Here is a 13,603-nt window from a genome sequence, read left to right on the forward strand (position 1 = left end):
AATGTGATGCTATAGAAAAATTAGGAATATTAATTAATATTGGTGTCCGTTTATAAAGAAACGTTAATTTGATTGTTATATTATTAACGATCAAAATTCTATGCCAACAAACCTAATCACCAATGAGAAGGCAAGGTACGGAAATCAGCATGCTAACATAATAATCAACGTTACTTAATTACCATAAAGTAAATTACAATAACATGTAGCGAAAGCATGGCAAGAGCTAATGGGCATACTATTGGGCATTAAATGCCCTGCTACATGCGCTCTGGATAGCTGTTTAACACACGCGCGGGGATTGGAATTAAATTCAACATACACCGCTATAGGGCAAGAGCTAACGGGCATACTATTGGGCATTAAATGCACAGCTACATGCATGTAGTTGTGCATTTAATGCCCAATGATATGCTCGTTAGCTCTTGCCGCGAAAGCATTGGCAGCGATAGTAGAATACCATAAACTAAATTACAATAACATGTAGCGAAAGCAATGGCAGCGAAATCGGATTAGAATAGCTTGTAGTGTAGTAGCGAAAATAGGAAAGCCACTGTACATAAAGCCGCACGGTACCTAGCCTCTTCCTACGCTTCATCGCTGGACTTCAGTGGAAAGCCTACCCTCAAGCTTGGATAAGCACACAGCGGAACTTGCCTTGGAATCGTCAGCCCACAAACTTCCGTCATATCAAGCTGCGACGGATCACCTTCAACTCTCCAGTTAAAAGTGTGCATCAGCTGAGCCACTGCGAGTTCGATGGTGGGAATAGCCATGGGGGCCCCTGGGCATCCTCTCCTTCCTGCCCCAAACGGAATCATACGGAAGTCTGATTGATCTGCTGAATTCACATGTTCGTCCTTCATGAATCTCTCAGGCTTGAATTCGGAAGCATCTGCCCCCCACACATTGACATCCCTTCCTATAGCCCACACATTCACAATCAACGTTGTTTTCTTAGGGATAGAGTATCCTCCTGCTGTAACAGCCTCTACAGATTCATGAGGAATAGCTAGCGGAGCCGCTGGGTATAATCTTAGCGTCTCTTTCACTACGCACTGGAGGTATTTCATCCTCACTACATCAGATTCAATCACTTGGCGATGTTTGCCGACTACATCTTCGATTTCTTGCTGCAATCTCTTCATGGCATGTGGATGCCTCAGCAGCTCACTCATTGCCCATTCTAACGTAGTTGATGTTGTGTCCGTCCCGGCTACGAACATGTCCTGCATACAATTAATGCAAAAATTTGATTGATTTATGTTCTAACAAACATGTCCTGCATACAATTAATGCAAAAATTTGATTGATTTAAGTTCTAACGAATGATGATAAAAAATGATAATAGAATGGCCCACTGTCTAGAGACATCGCTGGAGCTAACCAATTGGGTATTTAATGTCCTCAGAGAAGCACCCCAATTAGCCTGATAATATGAGAGCGGGCAAATATTATTTAATGCCGAATTTGCTCGCTTCCGTGTTATCGTGTTAAGTCGCGTGCTGCTCTGAAAGCATTAAATACCCAATATATGGCTGGTTAGCTCTTTCCTAGAGACACACCATCACAAGAGCCTTGATAGTTTCCCTTGTGATTTTGGAGTCGGCCTCAGCTTTCTCGAGCAGCACATCCACGAAATCTTTGACGTGAGGCTCTTCGTCTTTCTGGTGATTGGAAGTCGCGGCCATGCGATGAGCAACGTGGTCGTCTATTATTTTCTCCACAAACTCATTGAATGTTTTATGGATTTTCTTCATGCGCCGCTTGATACCTTGCAAATCAAGCCAATCCAAATAGGGAATAAAGTCTCCGATGGGAAAAGCTCCCATCGCAGTTATCAGGTCTACTAATAAATCCTTGAAACCTTTGAAATCGCCACCCAAATCATCGTCAGAAAATGTCCTCCCCGCCAGTATCCGCCAAACTATATTGGAAGTGAGAGTAGAGAGGGCCTTGCTAATATTCACACCCATTATTCCGCTCTCACTCTCCTCCCAAATTGAACGGATCATCGCAGATACTTCTTCCTCTCGCACACCCTTGAAGGACTCAATTCTTTTGGCAGTCAGCAGTTCTAACACGCATATTTTCTTCATTTGCCTCCAGTGATCTCCATACGGAGCGAAGGCCACATCTTTAGAGTTGAAAAACATCAATCTCCCAGCGGCTCTTGGAGGTCGGCTGGCAAAAATCAAGTCATGAGTTTTGAGAAACTCTTTGGCTATCTCAGAAGAAGAGACGACGACGGTAGGGACAGAGCCTAAGCGCAGAAAGAAAATGGGACCATATTTGTCAGCAAGGGCTTTAAGAGCACGGTGAGCAGGAGGGATCAGTTGGAAGAGATTTCCAACGATTGGCCATGGAAAGGGTCCTGGAGGCAATCTGGCCCTAATCCTTCTCTTATGCAATAAGAGTATGAAAAATAAACAGAGAAATAAACCAACACTAGCTGCCGTATTAGCACCTCCACAGCTTTTAGCAGGCAGTGAGAGGGAGAGACACAGAGGCAAAATATGAAATTCCATAACTAACAGACCCGCTGAATGAAAGGTAGAAGCGTATGGTATTTATAGCCGCCATAAGGTCTATCAAAGCTCAGTTTATCCCGATAATATGCGTGCAGGTAAATGGTAAGTGAATTTCAAATAATCGTGAAGCAAATGGTAGATAAATTTCAAATAATTCCAAACCATGCACAAATTCTGAATAAGTAATCAAAAATCTAAAGCATCTCTGAATACAACAAAAACGTCTCTTTGAGCCAATCACACACACTAATGTGAACCCATTGATTTTATCATATGGAGACGCTGCATCCCCCGATCATTATCTCTAGTACCAAGAAAAGCGATGTAACGATGTAAAAGGAGGCCAAAGTCATAATGCATGAACTGTCCAAAATAATATGGGAAACTGACCAACGTCGTTTTGGCAGGAAGCATTTTACATTTCTGGCAAATTTTATCGTCTATCAATATAGTTGAAAAATTATACCATTTTCCATGGTTGTGATCTGTGTTTCATGGTTTTTGGAATGGTTATATTGAGTAGAAGGGTAGGATTTGGTTTGTTGTAATCAAATTTCTATATTTTTTCACTCTAATATGATATTTTCACTCTAATATGATAATATTTTTTGAACGTTTTATAGATGTCAAAATATAAGCTGCAGATAATATTAATAATAGAGAAATAATGACGAGATGAATAATTCACATAACATGAATTTTATTTGTTTAAAGACTAATATTGTGTAAGATATTAATAATAGAGAAATAATGACGCAATGAATAATTCACATAACATGAATTTTACATGTTTAAAGACTAATATTGTGTAAGGTAAGGTATTTTATTTATCAAGAAGAAATTTCAGCTTACAACCCACTCCACCCATCTTTCAGGCTGCCTTGATATATCTAGGTTTACAACCCACTCTAATCATCTCTTTGGCTGCGCTAGATATATTTTATCGTGGGGCCATTACATTTGTTATATAAATTTATATAAGTTTTAAAAACGAACAGTGTTATTCAAGCTTCCAAAATATTCACATGATGTAATTTTTTGTTTTTTTACAATTGTTTTTAATTTTGTTGTCATAAATTCCCCACATCGGGATGAGTGCGGTGTCCCACATGCTCAAGGCAGGGAGTGCGGTGTCCTCTACCTTGATTGCATGGGAGGTGGGTTGGCAAGGTAGAACATAAGGGAAGGTGGCCAAGGGGGAAGGTGTCTTAGATGTGCAGGGAAGGTGGAAGGTATAGCAGGGAAGGAAGGAGAAGCAAATCGAAAAGGAGGAGAAGCAAATCGGAAAGGAGGAGAAGCAGCAAAGGTTGAGGGCAAGCGTCGACCATCCGGTATGTAGTCTGGCCCTGGCACTATTTAATTCGTATGCTCTCATTGGGTTCCAAGGGAAATCCCATGAGTCGGAGGGAGAGTTGTTGGGAAGGAGGGAGAGGCGCGAGGCCACCCCAATGAGGCTTAGCTTAACCAGGGAGAAACCAGGGTAGACAAGGGGGAAATTTCGCTTGGCTCTCCGTTGTTTTGACTCTGCTCTTGAGCAGAAGCTAGGGCTATGACATGGTGGGCACCATGAGGAGCCTCGATACAAGGCCGCTCTGGAGTGACCAGCCTTCGAGTTGGGATGCTAGCAGGGTGGGAAATGGGATGAGCGAACCCGAGAAAATGGCAAGGCAGGACCATAGGGGAATGAGAGGCGAAGAGGTGAGCTAGAAACGGACTGGAACTGGCAGGCAGAGGCAAGGGTCTGCGGGTATGGGAGCACTAGCAGCACCTGGCTACAGATGGGTCTGTGAGCCAGGATATGGCCACAAGAGGGTGACCAATACCAGAACCAGGGTAAGGGCGCAAGGTAGGGAGATAAGCTCGGGGACTCCTGCCTGATTTCCATAACCATTGGCCACCTATGGGCACAGGGATGCCTCTGCCCGATGCAAGATAAGCATGGTAGTGAAGTATGGATATCACATTTGCACTATGTTGCGATGAAGGAGGTAGTGAATCTAACGATGTCAAACTGTATACAGGTTATAAGTCGGCAAGGCATGGCTCCAGCACGATGTGGTCGTGGCCGGGGCAACAAAGGCCTGGAACCCCAGGCAACCAAATGCCCAAGCAAGATGGATGGTTGCAGGGGTCGCAAGGTCGCCGAGTGCATCATAGCTGAGGCAATCACAACTTACAAAGAGGAAGTGGATGAGTGAATCCGAAAACTGATAGATGGTTGGGAAGACCAGGTGAAGAATGAGATGGAACTGGATGATGAAAATGAGGATTGGACAACAATGGTGCTTGACCCAAGAACCACAAGAGGGTGAATTACACAGTTCAAGCGCACCCTATACCTGTATTTTCTGATGAAAAGTCTGCTAGGCAAAGCACTTGAGAAAATTTCTATGGGGATGGCAGTTACCATGCAGGGCCCTCCCAACTACAAGAGAGATATGGAGAAGATCCTATTCCAGCTGCATAAACAGGATGTTAGGATGGACCGTATTGACAGACGCATCCCATGCATTGGAGAGATCTTTGGAATTCCAGAAGAAACTGCAGAAGATCCTGCCCCAGTAGTCTCTGACACTGAGGAGCAGAACGACAAGCAAGATTAGTCTACCTATGCTTAGATTTTGTTTATGTGGATAACAATTAAATTTTATGTTGCCTATGTTAGATGTTATAGTTATGAAGTTTGTTATCATGAGACTGAAACATACCTAGCTCTACTAGAAAAACTGAAGAAGTTATGTTTTTGGATGGTGTATAATGCTGACCGATGGCCAACAGACTCAGTTTCCCCTCGGGGCGAGTTGAGGCCACCAAGTAAAACTGTGTGGTGTAAATTTGCTTCATATACATAATAGAAAATAGACGGCCCTACCAAGCATTACAAAAGAAAAATATGTTGTCACAAATTCTAAGAATCTTCACGTCCACAACAATTTACTTGATATCTTTCCCAAGCCCTTTCATCACCTCTTCTATAAACAAAGGTAAGCTAGACGCCACCACAATTTCTATTACAATGTTGACTTTGTAAACATGTCTACAAATTTTCTTGAGTGTGGACTGTCTTAAGAGATACTCCACCTCTATCAATAATTTGTGTTACAAAATGATACCCAATATCAATACGCCTAGTCTTACTATGATAATATGGATTATCACAAAATGTAGTTAAATCATCCTACATTCTTCCAAGCTCACCCAAAAGGCCCATTCAACAAAATTTCCTCCTTGAAAGCATGTGAATCAAGGATATATTTTGCCTTGGTAGTGGATAAAACAATTGTTTCTTGAAGCTTTCACATCCAACTAATAGATTCTCTTGCAAGAGTAAGCACATAACCTCAAGTGGATCTCCTATTGTCCAAATTACCTGCCAAATATGAATCAACATTCCTATTTGTAGGAAGGTGTCCCCTTCATTTATGGGCCCTTACCTCGAATTCTCAACCATCAACTCGGAGTTCAAGGGCCACCAAATCAATTATCACAAGGGCAGCCGAGCAAGTTCTAGTAAAAGCGTTGTTAACTACAAGTTTTGGCAGTCGAGTTCCTAAAGTTTAGGAGGGCTGTTGGGGTCCTCAATTTGTATAAATAAGAGGGCTTAGGGCCTCATTTCAGTTAGTCACTTTGTAGGTAGAAGTTAGCTAGTTTGTAGTTCGATTTTAGTCATTTTTTAGGCAATAGATTAGCTTTGCATTTCAGCACATTTTCAAGCTTTTCCTTGTGGACAGTTTTTGGAATGTAACTATTCTTTTGATCAATAAAGATGAATCCAGCTTTGCACTAGCTCTAAATCTCTCTTAGGAGGTTGTAACTCTTGGGTTTGGGCCCATCTCAAGTGCCCAGTACCTCCTTTGTTTACTTTTATGTGTTTTTGCTGCATTCTTAGAATAAAATCTGCTATTTAGATTTAAATCTTGTTTTGTTATTTAGATTGCTTTTAATGACTAAAAAAGGATTTCCATGTTCAGATTGAGTTGATAAGTTGTTAACAGGGAAAAGCTTCAAAAAAATGGCCGTCAAACACCTCTGATTTCACCTCTCCCTCAGTGGGATCAGGAGCCGGGATCAAGGTGACCTTGCTGCCCATAAAAACACTGTCTTTGCTTCGCCATGCAATAATTAGTGTTTGATTTTTGTTTGCAGAAGTTGGTTACATGTTCAGATTCTTGATTGCTTCGTTGCGTATTTATTATACATGGTTTCATTGCAAATAATCTTTTGTTCATTTCCTTTGCTGTTACTTAGGCTAGATTAGAATAAAGTAGCTAGGTCATCGGTTTTTCAAGTCATTGTTTGTTCAGTTTGAGAAGTAACTTGCAGAGCACCTGTAACACCTCTCTATCTGCCCATACTCCATCAATCCCATCTGCTCCATCCCCTAACATGGATTCTTGCCTCACGTTTGCCACATTTGCTCACATAACCCTCATTTTTGTGCAACATTGCTCTACCTCTCCTTGAACAAATCCAACCATCCTCGCCACTTCTCAGCTCCATTCCCCAAGTCCTGGACCTCCTCACGCCCTTACCTCACCTCCATACCCACTCCTTCATCTTTCTTCCTCCATCCATCCTCCAAAATCCCATTTCTGAACATCCTGTAGAAAAATTACAGACATCCTGTAGAAATTCCAGAACATCCTGTAGAACCCCTGCAGACTTCCTGTAGAAGCTCACGAATGAGGTTTCTTGATAGCCAAACTCTGTGAAACTCTCTGGAAGGGTGTTAGGGACCCCTTAGGCCCTCTCCGAACCTTCCCAACCTCCTCCAAGCATTTCCTCTCGCCAATCCACCTCTGCACAGTAAAAAACAGTTAAATCGCATGCATGATAATTCTGACAACTTATTCAAAAATACAAAAAGATGGTTCTTTCAGATTTGACTATAAAAGTAGCTTAGACACATGCATTTCATCTTCTTAGAAGTCAATGGCATCTCTCCCAGTAGCTTGCATCCTCTTTCTTGCATCAGTAGGGCTAGCTGGTAAAATTAGGGTTTGCTAGGGTTTACGTTTCCTTTCAGCTTTCCAGTTTCTTTCTGCACGTAGATCAACCTTCTTTGAGTTAGCTTTCATCCATCAGTTAAAAAGCTTCTTCTCAGAGCTCATAGAAGTTGGCTTAAGCTCCTAGCAAACTTGTGCCAGCTAACCAAGTGACAGTTGCGGCAAGAGCTAGTACTTGTGCATACAGCACCGTCGCTTCCAAGTTTGTTACGAACTACCAGGTTGATAAAATTAAAGAAGGGAGTCTCAGGAGTTGCAGTATTATTGCTACAATACTGGGGCCCACCACTCTTTTTGGCGCCGTTGCCAGGGACGCGTCAGAGTATTGGTGATTGCTGCTTTTCTTCTATTTTCTACTACAACTTTTTGCTAAGTAGTTTATTTCATTTCCATTCTGCAATTTCATTTCCGCAAAAGTAGAATAGACATTTCCTGCTTTCATTTCATTTATGCAAGCGTAGATTAGCATTTCAAATTCCACAATTTCAATTCTACAAGCGTAGCCTAGCATTTCATTCCTGCAATTTCATTTAAGCAAAATAGATTAGTCCTTTCCTGATTTCATTTCAATTCTGCATTTTCATTTTAGCAAGATAGTTAGTTGCAGTTCAATCTATTTTAGTTTTTGCAGGTACAAGCAGAAAAAAGAAACAAAAATCAACCAAAAAGATTTCATTTCATGCCTGGTAGGAGTAGAGATAAGTCAGAAAAATGTTTGCACAACACCCCCCACTGCTTCACACAGCCAACCTTCTCTCTTCTTCGATGGTTGTGATTAAGAAGAACCCTTAGGTGGACAACAAGACATATTTGAAGAACCTCAAGGGGAGAAGAAGAAGAAAACATTCCTCTGGAGCAAATGGCTGCAAACAGAAATGTTGGGAGCAGTACCTTATCCAAAAATGAATTTTCAAATCAGATGGAAGATTTCAAGAGTGAGATGAGGCAGTTTCTTGCCATGCAACTGGATACCTTATAGATCCAAAGGAAGCAAGAGGAAGCCAAGAGCGCTTTGGTCATCTTTTGTCCTAGGTGCACTAGAAAGCATCCTAGGAACGAATGTCCAATGCACTCCCTAGAAGTGTGTTTTGTCTGTGAAGAATACCATCCTACGAATCAGTGCCCTTCCTTGCCTGGACTTAAAGTTGTATATCAGAGAGCCAAAGGAGCCACTGAATCACTCTATTATATGAACCAAAGGAGGCCACATGGACCCATACCTTACCAGCAGGGAATGCAAGGGACATCCCAGACCTATTATGACCCCTATCAAGCCACTTTCATGCCTTCTTGGGGTCCCCCTGCTCATCTTTCCTGGTTCACACCTCCTCCTTGTTCCTTCACAGATCCATATTATGCCCAACCAGTTGCTCATTCGTTTCACTCTTATGCTCAGCCACAGCCTTAGTGGAATGCACCTCATCAGGGGTGGAGGCCCCAGTACAACTCTCATCCCGCTCCTTTGCCTCCACCATCTGCTCAACCATAACCATCGCCTCCTACTCCACCATCCGCCCAACCACAAACCCATCCACATCCATCTCAAAAATACACCCCCACTCAACTACCCGTACCACCATCTCCAAACCCGCACATTGGAATAGCTCAACCCAATTGCAAAGCTAAGGCACAACATGTCCAAATGACTCCTCTTGAGCTCAAGGATCTTCACGATAGCTCAGGAAGAGTGTTGCAAAACAGAGATTATATTGACAACATTGAAAGACCAAAGGCAAAAGAAGATTCCAAATAGGAGATCAAAGCACCATGGGTTGCACTTGATGAAGAGAAAACATCAGAAGCAGAAATCAAGAAAGCTCCCTCACGGTTACCATCAAATCCTCCATGTAGTCAAGAGAAAAATCAGCACAAAGAAGAAGATGTGAAGGTCATGATAGAAGAAGATATGGAGAATGATCCAGATCAGCAAAAGGACCAAGGATATCAAAGCTATATTGAGACATGGTTCCATACGATCACTAAGTTGCAGCAGTACTCTCTTCTTCAGCTATGTTTGATCCCTTCAAAGTCGAATCATTTGGTCTCTGAAATCTGGATAGCTGTCAAAGCATGCATTTCAAGCCTCCACATCATCTTGTCTCTAATCTCGATGTGCACATGGCTCCATTGAAAGTATTCTTATACTTGAAAAGAATTTTGTTTTTCAAGTAGGGTAGGGTAGGAAAAAAAAATGAAAAAATGGAAATAAGAGGAAAAATCTAAGGTGAAAACCTCATCGGAGGCGCCTTAGATTGGCTCATTGATTGAAAACCTCCATGAGGCGGTCAATGGGTTGGAAAAAAGAAGAAAAAAGAGAAAAGAAAAAGAGAATAAGATCCCTGGGTGAAAAACTCCCTTGGAGGCGCCCAAGGCAGGGAATTAGGGTGAAAACCTTCATGAGACGCCCTAGTTGTTTTCAAAAAAACCAAAAAAAAAAAAAACAGGACTAATCTCTGTGAAAAATTGCAGGTTGCAGTGAATACTTTGCAGGAAAAGAGGGGTGCGCAAAATGAGGATAGGAGTCCGTACCAGGCTCCAGGACATCCCTTCGGACACTCCCTCCATGGCCACTCACCTCTCCTAGGATTTGGTCACATTCAGGTCAAGATTTGGCTTTCTACAGGAAGTTCCAGGCTTTTCTACAGGAAGTTCTAGGCGTTTCTACAGGAAGTTCTGAAACATCCTGTAGAACCTTCGGACGAACCAAATTCAATTTTAAAAGGGAATCTGATGGTTTGAATCTGTTGGTTAGGCCTGCAAGCACCCTTGTTTCCATCCCTCACCTTTCTCCATCATTTTTTCCACCTCATTGTTCTTCTACAGGAAGTTCCTGTAGAAATTATAGGAAGCTAGAAATAGATTTCAAAAAGGTAGTTTGGCGAACATGCTAGTTTCCTCAAAGGTTCAAAAGTCCTCCTGCTATCTTCAAACTCCTCCTCCATCATCTCCATGCCTGCATCACAGCCCAAGCTCATTTTTTCTGCCATGCAAAAACTTACGAAATGCTTTGAAGAAAAAAAATACATAGAACAGAGTTTGTTTTTTCCCTAGCTTGAAAACTGTGCATCCATTTGCAAAATTGTTACAAGGGGAGTTGTATAGGGACAATGGCAACATACCTGAGCAAGTTCAGCCAATTCCGGTGCATGGTTTCCAAGAAACCAGCCTCCATCTTCTTCAGCCATTTTTGCATTTTATCCATATCCATGCATCCGTTTCAAAACCTATTCCATGGGGAGATGCACATGGGTGATAGTAGCCTACCCAAGCAGTTTCAGTCGATTCTGATGCACGGTTTCTGAGAAATTGATCTCTATAATCTTTAGCCATTTTCCATTTTTCTCGAAATATGTGCATCCATTGATCGCAATTTTGCTATGGGAGGTGCATAATGATGATAGTAACATGCTCAATAAGTTTCAGATCGATCTGATCTATCGTTCGGGAGCAATGGCAAAAACAAGTTTCGGTCCTATGAAAATTCGACATTAGCAGCTTGAGGGTGCAGATCTGAACATGAAGCCAGCTCCTACAGCATGGATCCAGCCAGAGGATACCTGCACAAAAAAAAAATAGCCATGAATCAGCAACCAAGCCACCATGCAACCACAGAAACCAGTGCATGCAGCAAATGAAAGGCCACAGCACCTCACAGCAACCATTCGACTTCCAAGTACGTGATTAAAACTCATTCCTTTGATTGCATGAATGTAATTTGGAAACTACATGAGCAATGAGATGGTTGGGATTAAAAAAATCGGTGGCCAGCTAACTGGCCAGCCTCATCCAGTTCAACAGCGCTCGGTGGGTGAATGAGACACGTGCGCTCAACCATCTCAGGAGGAAATCGGGAAACAAGTAATGGTGACTGTTTGACCTTCGACATAATTGATGGAGTGATCACAGGTAGGAAACGGGATGTTTCGTGACAGCACCGATGTCTGCATGGGCCAGCGCACATGTTGGCCACTTCACTCCCTCACCGCAAATCACGCAGCAATTAAAGAATGCTCGGCTGACTCTCACCACTCGCTGATTAATTTGCACTTGCAGCGTTCTTAGCCGAAGTACGTGTCCTCTACTCCCACAATCTGTTAACCCGTCGTCCTCCACGATCTTTTCAGCTTAGTTCGAGATTCTGCTGCATATCGGGCTCGCTTAGAGGCGCAGGGGCGTTCTACAGGAAGACGTTCTACAGGAAGTACGACATATCCTTCCGAAGCAGAGAAGCCTGGACTTTTCTTCATCGAGTTTGGAGTTCTGAGAGAGGTAGGCTTGAAAAAACACTCTTCCATGCATGATACGTTCAAAAGGTGGTGAATTAAATTGTTTTGAATAAGAAAGTATGAAACAAGTCTGCCTGTGTGTGGCACGGAATTTCTCAGTCGATTTTGTGTCAAAATTCTCCTCCATAGTTCTTGTTAACAAATTCCTTCTGTAGAAACGATAAACCACTGTAAGGGCTAACCTGTGCATAAAGAACGTGACTTTTACGTGGTTGGGGATGAAAAATAAGCTCTGCACTCTGTCTGTGAGAGCCTAATTCCCTTTTGACAATCGAGTTTTGGGCAGCAACAACATTATAACCAGGGAATTGTTGTTCATTGATATCAAACAGTTGAGGAATTATTCCTTGAGTCCAGGGGGAAACTATAAACAACATTTCCGTTTCTGACCAAAGCATAAGAAAAAGGGAGCACTCTCACCATGCCAGGGGGATTCATAATTCAACATTATCCATGGTTATCATTTCAGGTTGTTGTGTGAACTTACACTTCATCCAACAGTGAAGACAGGGAAGACATTGAGGCGGAAGAGAAAGCTAAGGATAAGGAAACCCAGGAGAGACCACCACAAAAAGAGCAAGAAGAAAAACAAGAGAAAGGCCAAGTTGTTGAGCCCAAAACTGTGGGTGGAATTAAGGCACAAATGCTAAGGGAGAAACAGTTGCAAATCAGGGCAGAGAGGACTGAAAAAGTCCAAGCAAGTGAGGGCACACCCAAGGAAACCACAACAAAATTAAAAGAGAAGGCACAGCAAAATTAAAAGAGAAGGCACCCCCAGCCAAGCAAGCCAAAGCAGTGAAAACCATTTCTACAGGAAGCCAGAAAACAGTCAACACAGGACTTTCTACAGGAAGTCTGGAAACAGGGCAACAGAAGGAAAAATCGCCTAAGATTTTAGCCAGGGAGGCAGCAGCTGTGCTGGCCACCCTAAGCACATCTCCCAAGCAGAAGGGGAAGCGAAAGAGGGAGCCTTCCCTGTATATTAAAGCAAGAAGGAGCGTGAGGATAAAAACTGGCAAACCCCAACCACAGTCAAAAGAGCCAATTACAATGGTAGACACCCCAGCTACACAAAAGGAGAGGTCTCCCTCCAAGGCATCCATCACCTATGAACGGGGAAGCCCGAAGACATCCACCTGGAGAGAAAGAATGAAAATGTTGGACACAAAGGCCTCTCTATAGGATGCTGAGACAGTTCTACAGGAAGCTGAGAATTCTCTAGGAAAAGGAGCACAGGGAGTGGGAAGAAGCAGAGAGAAAAGCATGGTTTCATGACCGAGAAGAGGACATCACTTCAGAAGCTTGACATGACAGGGAGGCCACCAGGGCCATCAAAAATGAGGAGATAGATTAGTTGCTCAGAGGATGAGCAACATTTTCAGTAGGGGGGTGATGATGAGTCCAATAAATGGATAATTATATGGGCTCGTTCAACCTTCTAATTTGACTTAATCCACCATTCTCATTAGTTTATTGCATTTTTTTTATTATATTTATGCTAATAGAGTGAATTGGGTTAGTCATTATGCCAACAAGTCTAATGGGTGCTTTGTGCGGATTTTTAGTCAATTTTGAGACAAAATCAAAGGTTTTAATGAGCACTTGGCAGCAAAATTCATGGAAGAACAAGGAAGAGGATTTGTAGGAAGGTGTCCCCTTCATTTATGGGCCCTTACCTTGAATTCTCCACCATCAGCTCGGAGTTCAAGGGCCACCAAATCAATTATCACAAGGACCGCCGAGCAAGTTCTAGTAAGTGTTGTTAACTACAAGTTTTGGC

General features: G+C 42.5%; 1 pseudogene; it reads right to left on the minus strand.

The window, feature by feature from the left end:
• Window positions 1-587: 587 nt before the first annotated feature.
• LOC149253352 (cytochrome P450 750A1 pseudogene) lies at window positions 588-2,528 on the minus strand (annotated as a pseudogene).
• Between the last annotated feature and the right edge of the window lie 11,075 nt (window positions 2,529-13,603).

Source organism: Pinus tabuliformis, chromosome 7 (assembly GCF_031772625.1).
Source record: "Pinus tabuliformis cultivar Carrire ecotype Pingquan chromosome 7, CPIR1, whole genome shotgun sequence".
NCBI lineage: Eukaryota > Viridiplantae > Streptophyta > Pinopsida > Pinales > Pinaceae > Pinus > Pinus tabuliformis.